Raw genomic sequence first — 16,964 nt, forward strand, 5'->3', positions numbered from 1 at the left:
ATTTTGTGGTTTTATGACTCATATCTTACTTTCTTATACCGACTTTTGTGTAGTTAATCAATATGAACATAATTATTCGTATATAAAATGTAATGACGTAAGTAAACCTTGGGTGTAAAAAAACTTATTCAACACCCTGGGTGATGAATTGCATTACTATGTGTGTGTGTATATAGTTAAAATATAGCTTAAATTAGTGTTCATTCCACTTGTCGGTGTATATTTCCAGAATTCCAGCATGTTGCCTTCTATACGGTTCAAAAACTGTTAGAAAGAAACAGACATATTTTATAGCAGTAGTGCTAGGTATAGGTCATATATGCATCAAAATAACAAAAAATAAAGGTTTTCAACAATAAAACTTACCTGCATATGCACTAAGTTACATAAATGAACAGGGAAGCCTTTGAATTAGTTCTGTTCCGGGAAGGAAACCCACTGCATACTGAATAAGTGAGCAATGCCAACACATGAGCGTGTCAAGGCGGCTAAGTGCAACAGTAGAGTGGTGGAACTACCACTAATACTTAAGCTAGGACTTGAGTGGCTTGATTTATCGTGAAGAGAACTATTTATATTATATGGGCCACTGCCAAAATAATATGGACCACTGGATACTATTTCACCAAGCCCTGCAAATCAGACACCATAGTCCACATTCGAAAATGTTCAGGCAATATTAGGTCAAAGCGCTGTCTACCGTGCCAGTTAATTCATGGAACTATAAGTATTTGAGGTACTGATATAGAGACATGTCCAATAAGAAAGATGAGGAAGCAGCAAATTCTGTACTGCATCACCTTATTAACGACCATACATCATCAGGGGCTAAACAGAAGCTCAGCACTGTGACATTCGGAAACCCTGTCCCCGACACAGAACCACTGACATTTCAACTCCTAGCGTTACACGAAATGGCTTCTGACTAAATTCTGTTCAGTATGGACTCGAAAGCCACTAAATTCTGCTCTGCTTAGCTACATTACATACGAAAAACAAAATGATACACCACACTAGGTTTACCAAATAGTGGAATGGCGTGGCATAGCAGTTATTTTTTCCAACCAAATTACATGGCACGAAACTGCGCTTGCTCAAAGAAATTTGACTTCTACCAGAGCAGCAACTCCAACACGAGCAACCACGATGCTACCTACCATGAAAATTCACACCAGCGCTCGGGCAGCATGATAGAGATACAGCAACATATAAGCCCGGTCCAAGTAAAGAGACATCGAAGTACTGTTCATACAGGAGTTCGAGAGTTGAAGCTGGTAAGCTAGTACAGTAGCTATCAAGTCAACCACAGAAGCTAGTAACCTGAAGAGTCCAGACAAGTACCCTGTCCATTTCAATGGGCGGAAACATAACGAGCATTGTGTTACATGGGTAGCTAGCTAGCCGGAGCGGCCTAAGGAAGGCTGTGTTTACCTTGCGAAGGAGGAGGTTGGGGAGTGCGGGGCTTGAACTTGAAGGCGTCGGGGTTGTGCTTGAGCACCTCCCTCCAGAGCAAGGAGCACTCGCTGGGATCCACCGCGACGTGATCGGCTTCCGTGAAGCCCCTGCGTCGTTTACATGAAAATGGAACTCAGTGGGGCGAAATTCCCGGCGGGAGCAGCGAGCGAGCCAGCGAGAAGGGAAGGGGAGGGAAGGGTGACTAACAGGTGGGAGATGTCGGTGCTGGGGAGTATGCGGGCGATGGCAGCCGCCTGCATGATCATGTCGGGGCGGTCGGGCTCGGCGAGGGGCTCGTCGTGGTCGTGGAGGTCCGTGCCGAGCGTAGCGGGGAGGGTGGGGAGCGGCAGAGCGGCAGCGATCTCGGAGTGGACGGTGTTGGGCAGGCGGCAGGCGCGCTCGAAGCCGGCCCTCCCAGGCTCCCTCCCGTCGCCGTCGCCGGCGCCGGCCGGAAGGTCCATGGCCGGCGGGCAGGCGGGCGAAACCCTAGATCGATTTCGAACTGGAGAGGCTCCCAGCGAGCAAGGACTTGGAGGGCGCGTCGCTTACTCGGACGGAAAGGGGATTTTGTGTAGTTGCTTAGCTAAGCGTTTAGTACTTGGGCGGTGCTGCAAATTAGGAAGTTATACCGTGGGTTGGCCGGACCGGAGAGAGGCCTCCGACGACCAATCTTGTGGGGGGAGGATGGAAGCAGCCAGCCATTCAAGTCACGACGGCAGTAACATAGATGTGGTGGGGTGGTAGGCACAGTAAAGAAATGTTTTGATGGGTTGGATTGGGTTGGGTGGGCCCAAACAAATTCAAAAGCTTTTTTTGTGGTGGGTTTCGAGATGTTTTTTTTAATTATTTGAATCGCTTATCACATGTGTCATGTGGTACGGGTTTCAAGACTACTCTAAAAGAGCAAAAGCGTGTGTGTTTGAGTCCGTCAAACGGACGGGATTGTTCGCTTTTTACTCGTTTGGGTCAGTCGTGTCGCCCAACGGATGGCTAACACATTTTTTCGCGTTCAAAAAACAAATTCAAAAATATGTGGCTGGATTAAACATGATTAAACATTAAATGGACAGTCAACCGCGGGCCAAAGTCCACTTAATATTAAGAAAACATTAAGAAAAACTGAAAAAACATGCCTGCACGCTACCCTAGGCCTTGTCATCGTTGTCGTTGTCGTCGTCGTCGCTGAGGTCGACGAAGGCTAGAGGCGGCCCAGCCCACGGGAAGGCGGTCTCCCATGTCAGCCACGCCAACTCCTCCGGCGTCTGCTTCGACGGTGGCATTGCTGTGTGATACGTCTCTAATGTATGTATAATTTTTTTATTCCATGATATTATAGTAACAATCTTGAATGTTTTATATAACTTTTTGTGGTGTTTTATATTATTTTTTGGACTAACCTATTAACCCAGTGCCAAGTGTAAGTTGTTGTTTCTACTTGTTTTGTTTTCTAGTGACAGAAAGGGACAAGACACGTATTTGTATTGTTACCACTAAGGGTAAAACGACGAGGTTTATTCATATTGATTGGGTTTACTTTGTCTACATCATGTCATCTTGTTTAAGTTGTTACTCTATTTTTATTAACTTAGTACCCTAGATGTATGGTGGATAGCGGTCGATGAATTGAGTAATAGTAATAGATGCAGGCAGGAGTCGGTCTATTTGTTTCGAACGTGATGCCTATATACATGATTATTGTCTTGAATATCATCATAACTATGTGTTTTTTTATGAATTGTCCAAAAGTAATTTGTTCACCCACAGTATGTTATGCGTTCGAGAGAAAAGTCTCTGGTGAAAATTATGGCCTCTGGGTCTGCTTTTATCATATATATAAAGAAACCAGAATATTCTCTGCTACAATTTTGTATCTTTTATTTTTGTTTTGCAATTTATCTATCTACCTATACAAGATTTGATCCTTGCAAATAACAAGTTCAAGGGGACTGACAACCCTCTTGCCTCGTTGAGTGCAAGTATTTACTTTTGTGTGTGCAGGTGTTGTTCACGAAGCTTTGCGTGATTCTCCTACTTGATTGATACCTTGGTCCTCACTGAGGGAAATACTTATCTCTATTGTGTTGCATCTCCTCTCCTTTTCGAGAAAAATCCCAACGCAGCTCACAAGTAGCACTACGAGGTGGACGCGCTCCACCTGCTCACGGTGCTCCTCCTCCTCCTCGCGTGCCCCGCAGGTGTGGCGCTCCTCCTCCTCGCGCTCGGCCTGCATCTGGCGCGCCGTCGGCCCGCTCCTCCGCCAGCCAGTTCTGCCTCCATCACTCGAGGTAGGCCGCCTACTGCTCCGGCGACATGTCCATGTGGACGGCTCACGCGCTCACCCACTCACAGACAAATACCAGTCTACACGTACGTCTATGGAGCGGGCTCCGTGGGTGTTGTGGGCGTGCGCTTAGGCTTGGCCTTAGGCTCGAGGGTAGGCGGCAGTGGCGGGGGCTGGACACAGTCCCCTGCCGCCGACAACGTGTGTCCTCCTCGTGTTGGCTCTCCTCTAGGGTGTGCTGCAGTGCCGCCTCCAGTGCGGCCTGGTAAGCCGCCTCCTCCTCCTTTGGCGCTACCTATAGGGTGGCGGCACGAAGCCGGGGTTGAGCTGCACGCCGCCACGGTGGGCCACGGCGTGCTCTGTCGCGAATCAGACCTCCCGATTAGGGGAGTCCGGCGTGTAGGCATGGAGACACCACTACTCTGACATAAGAAGGGTGGGGCGCTTGCGCACCTCCTCTTCGTGCACCCGCGGAGACCGTGGCATCGCCGGCACCAGGATGCGGTGTGTGATGACCCACAAGTATAGGGGGTCAATTGTAGCTCTTTTCGATAAGTAAGAGTGTCGGACCCAACAATGAGCAGAAGGAAATGACAAGTAGTTTTCAGTAAGGTAATACCTACAAGTGCTGAAATTGTAAGTAACTGAGTAGTTTGATAGTAAGATAATTTGTAATGGGCAAGTAACGATAGTAGTAACAAAAGTGCAGCAAGATAGTCCAATCCTTCTAAGGCAAAGGAAATGCCAAAACGGTCTCTTATGATAAGCAAAGCGTTCTTGAGGGTACACGGGATTTCATCTAGTCACTTTCAACATGTTGGTTTAATTCATGTTCGGTACTTTGATAATTTGATATGTGAGTGGACCGGTGCTTAGGTGTTGTTCTTACTTGAACAAACCTCCTACTTATGATTAACCCTCACGCAAGCATCTGCAACTACGAGAAAAGTATTAAGAATAAATTCTAACCATAGCATTAAACTTTTGGATCCAATCGGTCCCTTACGGAATAGCGCATAAACTGGGATTTAAGCTTCTGTCACTCTCGCAGCCCATCATCTAATTGCTACTCCACAGTGCATTCCCTTAGGCCCAAATGTGGTGAAGTGTCATGTAGTCGACGTTCACATGACACCACTAAGGGAATCACAACATACATACTATCAAAATATCAAACACGTATCAAGTTCACATGATTACTTGCAACATGATTTCTCTCGTGACCTCAAGAACAAAAGTAACTAGTCACAAATGATAATCATGCTCAAAATCAGAGAGGTATTAAATAGCATATTGGATCTGAACATATAATCTTCCACCAAATAAACCATATAGTAATCAACTATAAGATGTAATCAACACTACTAGTCACCCACAAGCACCAATATATAGTTCCGGTAACAAGACTGAACACAAGAGATGAACTAGGGTTTGAGATGAGATGGTGCTGTTGAAGATGTTGATGGAGATTGCCCTCCCCGAGATGGGAGAGTTGTTGGTGATGATGAGGACAATGATTTCCCGCTCCAAGAGGGAAGTTCCCCCTGTGGAATCGCTCCGCTAGAGGGCAAAAGTGCTCCTGCCCAACTTCCACCTCGAGACGGCGGCGCTCCGTCCCGAAAGTACTCTCCTTATTTTTCTAGGTCAAAATGACTTATATACCAGAAGATGGGCACCTGAGGTGGGCCTGGGTGAGCACAACCCACCAGGGCGCGTCTAGGCTCCCTAGTGCGCCCACGTGGGTTGTGCCCACTTGGTGGGCCATCTCTGGTAGTTATTTGCTCCAATATTCATCATATATTTGATAAAAAAATCTCCATGAAGTTTCAGCTTGTTTGGAGTTGTGCATAATAGGTGGCCTGACGTAGCTTTTCCAGGTCCAAATTTCTAGCTCCCGGAATTCTCCCTCTTTGTGTATACCTTGCATATTATGAGAGAAAAGGCATTAGAATTACTCCAAAAAGCATTATTATGGATAAAAACATCATAAATAACAGTAGAAAAACATGATGCAAAATGGACGTATCAGTGTGTCCAAATGTCATCCGTGATGCAAAATGGACGTATCAGTGTGTCCAAATTCTAGCTGTCGGTATTCTCCCTCTCTGTGTGAACCTTGCATATTATGAGAAAAGACATTAGAATTACTCCAAAAGGCATTATTATGCATAAAAATATAGTAAATACCGGTAGGTAAACATGAGGCAAAATGGACGTATTGTGACACCCCCGATTCAGTCGAACAATAATCATACACGCAAACGTGTACGATCAAGATCAGGGACTCACAGGAAGATATCACAACACAACTCTACAAATAAAATAAGTCATACAAGCATCATATTACAAGCCAGGGCCTCGAGGACTCGAATACAAGAGCTCGATCATAGACGAGTCAGCGAAAGCAACAATATCTGAGTACAGACATAAGTTAAACAATTTTGCCTTAAGAAGGCTAGCACAAACTGGGATATAGATTGAAAGAGGCGCAGGCCTCCTGCCCGAGATCCTCCTAAACTATTCCTGGTCGTCGTCAGCGGCCTGCACGTAGCAGTAGGCACCTCCCGAGTAGTAGCAGTCGTCATCGACAGTGGCGTCTGGCTCCTGGACTCCAACGTCTGGTCGCAGCAATCGGGTATAGGAAGGGGGAAAAGGGGGAGCAAAGCAACCGTGAGTACTCATCAAAAGTACTCGCAAGCAAGGAACTACACTACATATGTATGCATTGGTTTCAAATGAAAAAGGGGTATCATATATGGACTGAACTGCAGAATGCCAGAATAAGAGGGGGATAGCTAGTCCTATCGACGACTACGCTTCTGGTAACCTCCATCTTGCAGTAGAAGAAGAGAGTGGATGGTAAGTTCACCAAGTAACATCGCATAGCATAATCCTACCCGATGATCCTCCCCTTGTCGCCCTGTGAGAGAGCGATCACCGGTTGTATCTAGCACTTGGAAGGATGTGTTTTATTAAGTATCCGGTTCTAGTTGTCATAAGGTCAAGGTACAACTCCACGTCGTCCTGTTACCGAAGATCACGGCTATTCGAATAGATTGACTTCCCTGCAGGGGTGCACCACATTTCCCAACACGCTCGATCCCCTTTGTCCGGACACACTTTTCTGGGTCATGCCCGGCCTCGGAAGACCAACACGTCGCAGCCCAACCTAGGCACAACAGAGAGGTCAGCACGCCGGTCTAAATCCTATGGCGCAGGGGTCTGGGCCCATCGCCCATTGCACACGTGCATGTTGCGTACGCGGCCGGTGAGCAGACCTAGCCTCCCTTATACAGGAGCAGGCGTTCCAATCCAACCCGGCGCGCGCCGCTCAGTCGCTGACGTCACGAAGGCTTCGGCTGATACCACGACGTCGAGTGCCCATAACTGTTCCCGCATAGTTGGTTAGTGCGTATAGGCCAGTAGCTAGACTTAGATCAAATACCCAGATCTCGTTAAGCGTGTTATTTTGAAGTAACCTCGAACGCCGACTAGGGCCAGGCCCACCTCTCACCTAGGTGGTCTCCGCCTGCCATGCCGCTCCACCTCAAAGTAACAGTCGGGGGCCGTCGGGAACCTAGGCCCACCACTACCTGGGTGGAACCACCTGCCCCTTCAGCCCCAACATCGGCATCACTTGCAGGTACTCAACGAGCCGACCCGACTTTAGTCACAACATGTATAGTATGTATGTATAGTATATACCCGTGATCAACACCCGACATGATCATGACCCGATAGTATAGCATGGCAGATTGACAAGAATGTAGGGCCACTGATGATAATCTAGCATCCTATACTAAGCATTTAGGATTGCAGGTAAGGTATCAACAGTTGTAGCAACAATGACAGGCTATGCATCAGAATAGGATTAACGGAAAGCAGTAACATGCTACACTACTCTAATGCAAGCAGTAAAGAGAAGAGTAGGCGATATCTGGTGATCAAGGGGGGGGGCTTGCCTGGTTGCTCTGGCAAGAAAGAGGGGTCGTCAACTGCGTAGTCGATCGGGGCACCAGCAGCGGCGTCAGTATCGTAGTCTATCGGAGAGAAGAGGGGGAAGAAACAATGAATATAATGCAAACAGATGCATAGCGATGCATGACATGACAAGTAGCGGTGCTAGGTGTGCCCTAACGTGGTATGAGGTGATACCGGTGAAAGGGGGAAACATCCGGGAAAATATCCCCGGTGTTTCACGTTTTCGGACAAATGAATCAGAGAGGAAAAGTTGCGTGTTCGCTATGGTAGGGATGCGTGGCAGACGAACGGGCTGCGCATCCAGATTCGTCTCGTCGTTCTGAGCAACTTTCATGTACAAAGTTTTTCTATCCGAGCTACGGTTTATTTTATATTGATTTTAAAAGATTTAAATCAATTTAAGCATTTATTTAATTAATTTAATTCAACATTATCCAAAATAGTGCACGATGACGTCAGCAGTCAATAGGGTTGATTGGTCAACCTGACCAGTGGGTCCCACTGGTCAGTGACACATTTTAATTATCCAATTTTAATTAACCTAATCAGGATTAATTAGGGATGGGCCCCACTTTCATTGACTAACTAATTAATTAACTAACAATTTAATTAGTTTAGTTAATTGATTAGTTTAATTAATCAAAATTAATTAAGTTAATTAATTCTTTAATTAATTAATTAATTAATTAATTAATTAATTAATTAATTAATTATTTTTTGTAAACGTTCTGGGGGCCTATCGGGTCCGGACGACGGGCGTTTATCGGGTGCGGGCGCCGTGCACCCACACGGAGGCGACGGAGGGCGCCAGCGGGGTCGTGCCCACGACGCGTCCAGGGGAGGGCGCCGGTCGCGGCGAGGAGGCGGAGGCGCTGCGGGCCGTTGCGGGGCCATGCGGCTGGAGCAGCAAGGTGAGGAGCAGTGCAGGAGGGAGCAGAGCATGGCAGACCTGGCGCGGTGAGGCGAAGCCAGGGCGGCGGGCGCTAGGCAGTGAGGGCGAACGGAAGCGGTGGCCGCGCCGGAGGTAGGGCACGCGAGGGGACAACAGCGGGCGGCGCCGGTGGAGGGCAGCGCCGGCGTAGGGCGGTGCGCGCGTGGCAGATGAGCGAGACAGCACCGGCGAGCGTTGGCGGCCCGGGGCGGGCACTGCGTGGACGGTAGCGGCGAGTGGATGAAGACGGGGCGCAGAGCGTCGGTGCACGCAGTGCGGGGCAGGGCTCGGGGCGAGCGGAGGCACGGGGCATGGCGGAGGACGGTGTCGCAGACGGGGGCTGCGGGCATGGCCGTGGCACGGCAAGGAGGCGGGCGGCGCGGGGAGCAATGGCGACGCGGGGCGAGCGGGGGGCGGGCAGCGCGCTGAGCGCGCGCATCGGTGCGGGCAGGCGCGTCCAGGAGCAGGGGACGGCCACGGCGGCAGGAGCGGGTGCGGGCGGTGCGCGGTGCGCGCACGCGAGGGAGTAGTAGGGCGCGACGCGGCAGCAGGTCTAGCAGCGGAGCAGCGCGGCCAGAGGGAAAGGGGAGAGGAGGGGGGTTCTCATGGAGGCGCGTAGGGGAGTGGCAGTGGGGCGCGGGGAGGAGGACGGAGACGACGGGCGACGACGGGGAGGCAGTCCGGCGGCGACGAACGAGGACGAGGCGGTGCGGCGAGGCAGCACCGGGCGGCGGCGGCGAACAGTCTCCTCCTCTTGATCCCGGTCCAATCGAGGGAGAGGGGGGAAGATATTTCGGGGGGGGGGAGTGGGGGTGTCAGTGTGTGTAGTGGGGGAGTGGGGGAGGATATGGGGGGCGGGGTGGGCCGACCTGTTGGTTGGGCCAGGTGGGCGGGTGGCCTGCTGGGCCGGAGCCCCGGGTTTTTTCCCTTTTCTTTTTTGTTTGTTTTGTTTTCTTTTCTTTTCTTTTACTTATATACTTTTCTGTTTTAAATCATTTTAAATTATTTAGGCATTTTATAAAAATGTGGTTATTACACCATATTTAGCTATGCAAAATATGGCACCTCCCGAACATTTTTGTTTTAAATTTTGAAAAACTTTTATTGTTGACATTAATTTGAATTTGAATCATTAATTTGAATTTGAATTTTGAAAAGTTTTGATCCAACGCGATATTAACAACAGTAACCGGGGTGACGTGGCACCATTAACGTGGGATTACTGTAGCTTAATTACCCGGGCGTTACAAATCTCCTTCACTACAAGAAATCTCGTCCCGAGATTTTAGGAGGTAGAAGGAAACAGTGTGGGGTATTCATCACGCAGGCGATCCTCGCATTCCCAAGTGGCTTCATCTTCAGAGTGATGCGACCAGTGGACTTTGAGAAATTTGATCGCCTTCTGAAGTGTGCGGCGTTCAGCTTGGTCAAGAATGCGGACCGGATACTCTTTATAGGAGAGGTCCTGTTGCAATTCGAGCACTTCATGATCCACTGCTCGGATTGGATCCTTGAAGCAACGGCAGAGCTGTGACACATGGAACACATCATGAACCTGATAAAGGTTGGGCGGAGCTCCAGTTGATATGCCACTTTTCCATGCCTTTCGAGAATAGTGAATGGGCCAATATAGCGAGGAGCTACCTTGCCCTTGATCCCGAAGCGGTGAGCACTCTTCATTGGTGTAACTCGAAGTTACGCCTTTTCACCGGGTTGATAGACCATGTCTTTGTGATGACGATCATACTGACTTTTCTGACGTGACTGAGCAGTCTTGAGATTCTCGCGAATAATGCGGACTTGTTCTTCGGCCCGTTGGATAATATCTGGACCGAAGAGTGGACGCTCCCAGTTTCTGACCAGTTCAGTGGGGTCCGACACTTTCGTCCATATAATACTTCGAAAGGGGACATCTTCAGACTAGCTTGATAGCTATTATTATAAGAGAACTCATCATATGGAAGAGATTCCTCCCATTTCTTGCCAAAGGAAATTACACAAGCTCGAAGAATGTCCTTGAGAACTTGATTGACACGTTCAACTTGTCCTTGCGACTGAGGATGAAACGCCGTACTGAACGACAGATGAGTTACCATAGCTTCTTGGAAACTTGCCCAGAATCTTGAAGTGAACAAGCTGCCATGGTCCAAACTGATAACCAGTGGAATACCGTGAAGTGAAACAATTCTGGACATGTAGAGAGTTGCAAGCTGACCAACAGTGATTGTTTCTTTGACCGCCAGAAAATGTGCAACTTTAGAAAGCCGATCAATGACGACAAGAATAGCATCATTACCTTTCTGTGATTTGGGAAATCCAGTGACGATGTCCATTTTAACATGGTCCCATTTTCATTCAGGAGTAGAGATAGGTTGCAGAGTTCCAGCAGGCCTTTGATGTTCTGCTTTGATACGACGGCAAATGTCACACTCAGCACATATTAGACCACCAGAATCTCTGACGGATGTCTGGATACATCTTTGTACTACCAGGATGGATAGATAGAGGCGTATCATGAGCTTCTTTCATAACCTTTTTAGTCTGATCCAGGTTTTTCCTCGAACATGGTACCACTAGGCGGCCTTTGAAGTACAAGGCGCCATCATCAGCGATAGTGAAGAATGAGGGCTTTCCTTCTGCGAGATGGCGTTTAATCTTCTGGATTTCAGAGTCATAACCTTGAATAGTCTTTATACCACCTACAAGATCTGGTACGACAGCCAGGGTATTTAGAGAACCCTTAGTAACAACATGAAGATTCATCTTTTGAAACTCCGGGGGAGGGGGAGCGAGTGCACCAGGAGGAACAATATGAAGGTTCAGCTTTCTAGATTCTTCGACAAGCGAGGGCTGAACTTTGTGAACCTGGAGGTGGTTGCAGTAAGACTTGCGGGTCAAGGCATCAGCCATTACATTAGCCTTGCCTAGGGTATAGGATATACCCACGTCAAAGTCTGCAGCAGTCTCCATCCATCTCTGCTGACGGAGGTTCAAGTCTGGTTGAGTAAACAGATACTTCAGACTTTGGTTGTCGGTGAAGATCTCGCAACGATTACCGAGAAGGTAATGTCGCCACTGCTTTAGTGCATGAATGACAGCAGCAAGCTCGAGGTTAGGAAGTGGGTAGTTTTTCTTCGTGAGGGCGCAGTTGACGAGAGGCATAAGCAATCACTCTGCGCTCTTGCATTAGGACACATCCTAATCCTTGACGGGAAGCGTCGTAGTAAATGACGAAGTCCTTCTTAGTATCAGGTGGAGCAAGCACTAGGGCAGAAGTCAACTTGTCTTTGAGCGCCTGGAAACTTTCCTAACACTTGTCTGTCCATTGGAACTTGACACCCTTATGCAACAGATTAGTCAGAGGCCTGGCGATCTTGGAGAAGTTCTCGACGAATCGATGACAATAGCTGGCGAGACTGAAAAAACTTCGGACTTGCTTGACATTCTTCGGAGGAGTCCAATCGAGAATAGCCTGAACTCGTTCAGGGTTGACGGCAATACCATCCTTGGAGATGACATGCCCAAGATAGGTTACTTCGGGGAGCCAGAATTCACACTTGGAATACTTAACATACAGTTGATGCTCCCGTAGCTTTTCCAGCACAAGACGAAGATGTTCAACATGTTCTTATTTGTTCTTGGAAAATACAAGGATATCATCCAGGTAAACCACGACGAACTTTTCGAGGTAATCAATGAATATGTAGTTTATCAGACGAGAGAAGGTGGTTGGAGCATTCGTTAAGCCGAATGACATGATGGTGTACTCGTATGATCCATATCGAGTCACGAAGGCGGTCTTTGGGAAAACCTCTTCACGAACACGGATCTGGTGGTAAACCAACCTCAAGTCGAGTTTGGAGAACACTGATGAACCAGCCAGTTGATCATAAAGATCATTGATCCGAGGGAGGGGATATTTGTTCTAAATAGTGGCTTGGTTAATAGGACGATAGTCTTGGACTAATCGGTTCGTCCCATCCTTCTTCTTAACAAAGAGAGAAGGTGCTCCCCAAGGAGAGCAACCAGGGCAAATGAAACCTTTACTAAGAGATTTGTCGATTTCCTCCTTAAGCTCTATGAGTTCATGCGGCGGCATCTTGTAGGGTCGTTTGGCTATAGGGGTGGTGCCTGGTTTCAAGTCGATAATGAACTCGACAGCTCTAGCAGGGGGAATCCCTAGAAGTTCTTCCGCGAAGACGTCTTGGAATTCACGAATGACGGGAATGTTTTCAATGCCCTCGAGTGGTGCATCGTTCAATGCATTCAAGGCATAAAGCCGCGCCTCGACATTTTGAACCAGATGAGCCTGGTAAGTAACTATTTCATCGGAAGGGTGTAGCAGATGGACGGTCTTAGTGGCGCAAACTATAGAAGCAGTATGCGCTTTACCAATCCATCCCTAGAATGAGGTCGATGTTAGACGACTTTAGGATAATGGGAGAGGCATAAAATTCCAGCCCTTCGATTTCCACGGGGACGTCGATGCCAACCATGCAGGTTTGACATTGTCCCACGGGGTTTTTTACCACTACCGAAGTGTTCATCTCCTCACATTTAACGTCGTGCTTGTATGCAAAATCTTCTGACATAAATGAATGCGATGCTCCTGAATCGAATAAAACAGATGCGGGTACTGAATTTACGAGGAGTGTACCCATCACAGTAGCAGGCTGGTCTTGAGCTTCATTAAGATCAATGTGATTGGCATGAACACGACCATAAGACCTGGCATTGTTGTTGCGAGGCTGGTTGCTTCCATGGCTAGCTGCGGGGAGGGCCAGTTGATTATGGTTCTGGTTGCATTCCCTAGCACGGTGTCCTGGTTGACCACACCTGAAGCACAGACCATTATTGGGAGTGGGAACAGAAGCTCGGGGTGGTGGAGCTGGAAGTCTTGGCTGCCTAGTTGGTGGGGGAGGCAGTCGCGGTGCAGCATAGGACTGCCTTGGAGTAGGTGCAGTTGGCTGGTACATGCTGTTGGGAATCCATATCCTACGCTTTTGTGAGGACAGGCCCGAAGATGAGCCCGTGTCACGGTTGCGCCTGTGAGAGCTCTGGTGTTCCTGCAGACCAGTTTCGACATTGATGGCCTTGTTCACTGCAACATCCCAAAATTCTAAATTTTGGAATGTTATAATAAATAGATAGATTTGATTGATTGTTTGATTGATTGTGTGAAATTGAGTGAAATTTGAAACCTTTTTGAAAGTTAAATGAGAGGGAATAAAAGGACCTTCCCAAACTTTCATTTTGCATTCGTGATCTCCATGAATTCAAATTCTTTCACCATGAAACCCTGGAGAGAAAATGACATGACTTCTTCCATTTATTTAAATGACAAGGGGTGTTGAAAATATTTGAATTTCATTTGGAAAATATTTTCAATTCTGAAACTTTATGCAACTCAATGATTTTCACGAGAGGAGATAAAATGACTTCTTCAAAATATATGAAATATGAGTTGGGAGTTTCAAAGGATCAAATTCCAAGTCTTTTGGAATTATTTTTCAATTTGGAGTTAATTGGATTTTATTCAAATTATTTTTCTCCAAAAATAAAATATACAAAAAATAGGGTAACATGATTCCCTACAACAGAAAATTGGAGAGAAATAAATTTGAAATCATTTTGATATTTTTAAAATGTTTTTATTGGATTTTATTGAACCAGTAGCACTCTTTGAATTATCTGAATTTGTGTGGATTATATTTGGCACTATAAAAATATTCATGTCGTAGAAAATCTTTTTCTGAAAATTTTGATATATAGTATGCCTATATAAAGTTTTATTTTATTTTCGTTTTTCAGTTTATCGCATTCTGTTAAAAATAATTAAAAAAACCGCGCGCGCCTAAAACTAACTGTCGCTTACATGCACAGTATAGTACTTCTGGCGCCTCATTGTTTTTTCTCTTAAATAGGCTAGGCCCAGGCAGTCTTTTTTTTTCTTAGGCCAAATTTTGTAAAAAAAAAAAACTGCACCGCGCGGCCGGCCCAAGGCCTTTAGGCCCGTCCGCTTCTTTTCTTCTCTATTTCGTATATTTTCGTCTACGTTTAGTCCCACATTGCCTAGCCTTTGACCCCTAAGCCTCTTTTCCACCAATAAATATAGATCCATAGAGCCTCCAAAAATCATCTAATTCAGGTTAAATCAATATTTTGGTTTGACTAGATTCATTTAAGAAAAATATATTTCTCCTCTCCGGCGCGACTTCTGGATATTATCTCTTCTCTCCAAAGTCGTCTTTTCTTTGCCTTATAAAGGTATCTTTCTTTGTTTTTTTTCTTTTTATACCTCCGTAGTTTATTATTTTTAGACTAATATGATGAAATAATTAGATTATTAATTAGTCTACGTATTTAAACATTAGACCCTAGCTTGTAGCTATTTTTTTCTTCCGTAAAACAGCTTGGCCCTCATTTTTCAAATAGCCATAACTTTTCACCCGTTTGTCCAAATCCAACGAAACCAACGCCCACTTCTTCGTTATGATCCCCTCTATCCAGTATCCAACCCAAACATGTTTTTGAAATTTTCAAATTTCGAATTTTGTTTAGATTCATATTCAAACTTCTTTTGATCATAACTTGAGTTCCGTAGCTCCGTTTGAGTTGATTCTTTTTGCAAATCGAAGCTCTTGACCTAAATTTTCTGATAAGGCCAAATTCATATAATTTTGGTACTGTTAGAAATTGTTTTATGTTACAAGAGTTATTTGCTTGGTTTTGATGTTTTCTGAATCGTTTTCTTCGATCTTTCTGATCTTTTGAGTGATTGATTATGTGTGGTTACTATTGCTTGCTTACGATAGATTGACCGGAGTGTGACGAGTAGAGCTATCAAGATTTTTGAGTGTGAATCATCTTCATCAACATTGCAGGCAAGTTCACACTTTGATCATATCCTTTTCATACCCCGTTTTTATGCATTAGTTTCACCCTCAAACATTGCATGAGTAGGATTGATAACATGTGGGTATTGGGAAGTAGTTGATGAGGTAGGAACCTATTGCCCTACATTCAAACCTTGGGAGTTACTACTACATTATGCTTATACTGCTATGCTATGCTCGTAGACATGGATTGGGTTTTGAGAGTATTCATGACAGATGTGAGATTGTTAATTAATGGTTTACTTAAGGTGGCAACTTAAACACACATCTGGGTGGATTGAGGCACCTGGGTATTCCAGGATTGCCTGTCTAGGCACCTGGGTAGACCAGGATTGCCTGTTTTTTTATGGACTGCCACCTAGGCTCAAAGGGATCATGAGATTTTTCATACTAGAAACTCCCGTGTGCAGCCACAAGCTATTATGGGCTCTAGCATAGTTGATTAAGTCGTGTGAACTCTTACAGTGGTAGACTAGCAGATGTAGGGGTTGTAGGTGGTACGGTCTACCCATCGTAAGGTGCAAACGCTTCTGAAAGACTATGTCTCGGTCATCCGTTTCTCAAACACCATGTAGTGCGAGAAATCCAACGGAGGAGATCGAGTCTTGTGGGGAAAAGTGTGCAAACCTCTGCAGAGTGTATAAACTAATCATGATTAGCCGTGTCCCCGGTTATGGACGTTTTGAGTATCTAGTACTTGGATTATCATGTGAATCTCATCATGTTACTTTAAATTAATTTTGTTGGATTTAATGATGTTACTTAATTGGGATTGAGAATGTTGTCAACCATTCTCAATGTTCAACAACCACCATGATAACAACCACCATGATAGTTAATTAAAATGTATTCTTTTGCAGTAGGGAAAAATTGGCTTTTCACAAACACATATAACCATAGAGCTTTTCCACCAGCCAAATATGCATGTAGTGATAGCCTTTGTTCATCATTCTCTATGGTGTGAATTTGCCAGTACATTCAATGTACTGACCCTTTGTGGCTGCAACGTCTCATTTTACAGGATTATCTTACGACGAGTAAGTGATACGTTAGGGTTACGATTTCTACACTCAACTTTGCCGTTGGTGTTGATGGGAATCCAGCTATTTGGATTGAGGTAATAGTATTTACGTTATTTTATACATGTGATTTACCTCTGTTATAAATCCTCGAGTACTGTGTGTGTCAGCATACCGATGCAGGGATGACACTTAAGCACAAAGACTTGATCCATTCGGGTCGGGTCGCTACATTCACCAAGGTGGCGAAATCAGTAAAGTCATGCACTAAAAGTGCGAGCTTGATGTCAGCTTGGAGGCCATCACGGAACTTCTCCTGTCCGCGTGCATCAGTTGCAATGTCTTCTTCAGCATAGCGAGACAAGTCCAGAAACTTCCGCTGATAAGCTTTGACAGTTTTG

Source organism: Triticum aestivum, chromosome 2A, assembly GCF_018294505.1.
Source record: "Triticum aestivum cultivar Chinese Spring chromosome 2A, IWGSC CS RefSeq v2.1, whole genome shotgun sequence".
Lineage (NCBI taxonomy): Eukaryota > Viridiplantae > Streptophyta > Magnoliopsida > Poales > Poaceae > Triticum > Triticum aestivum.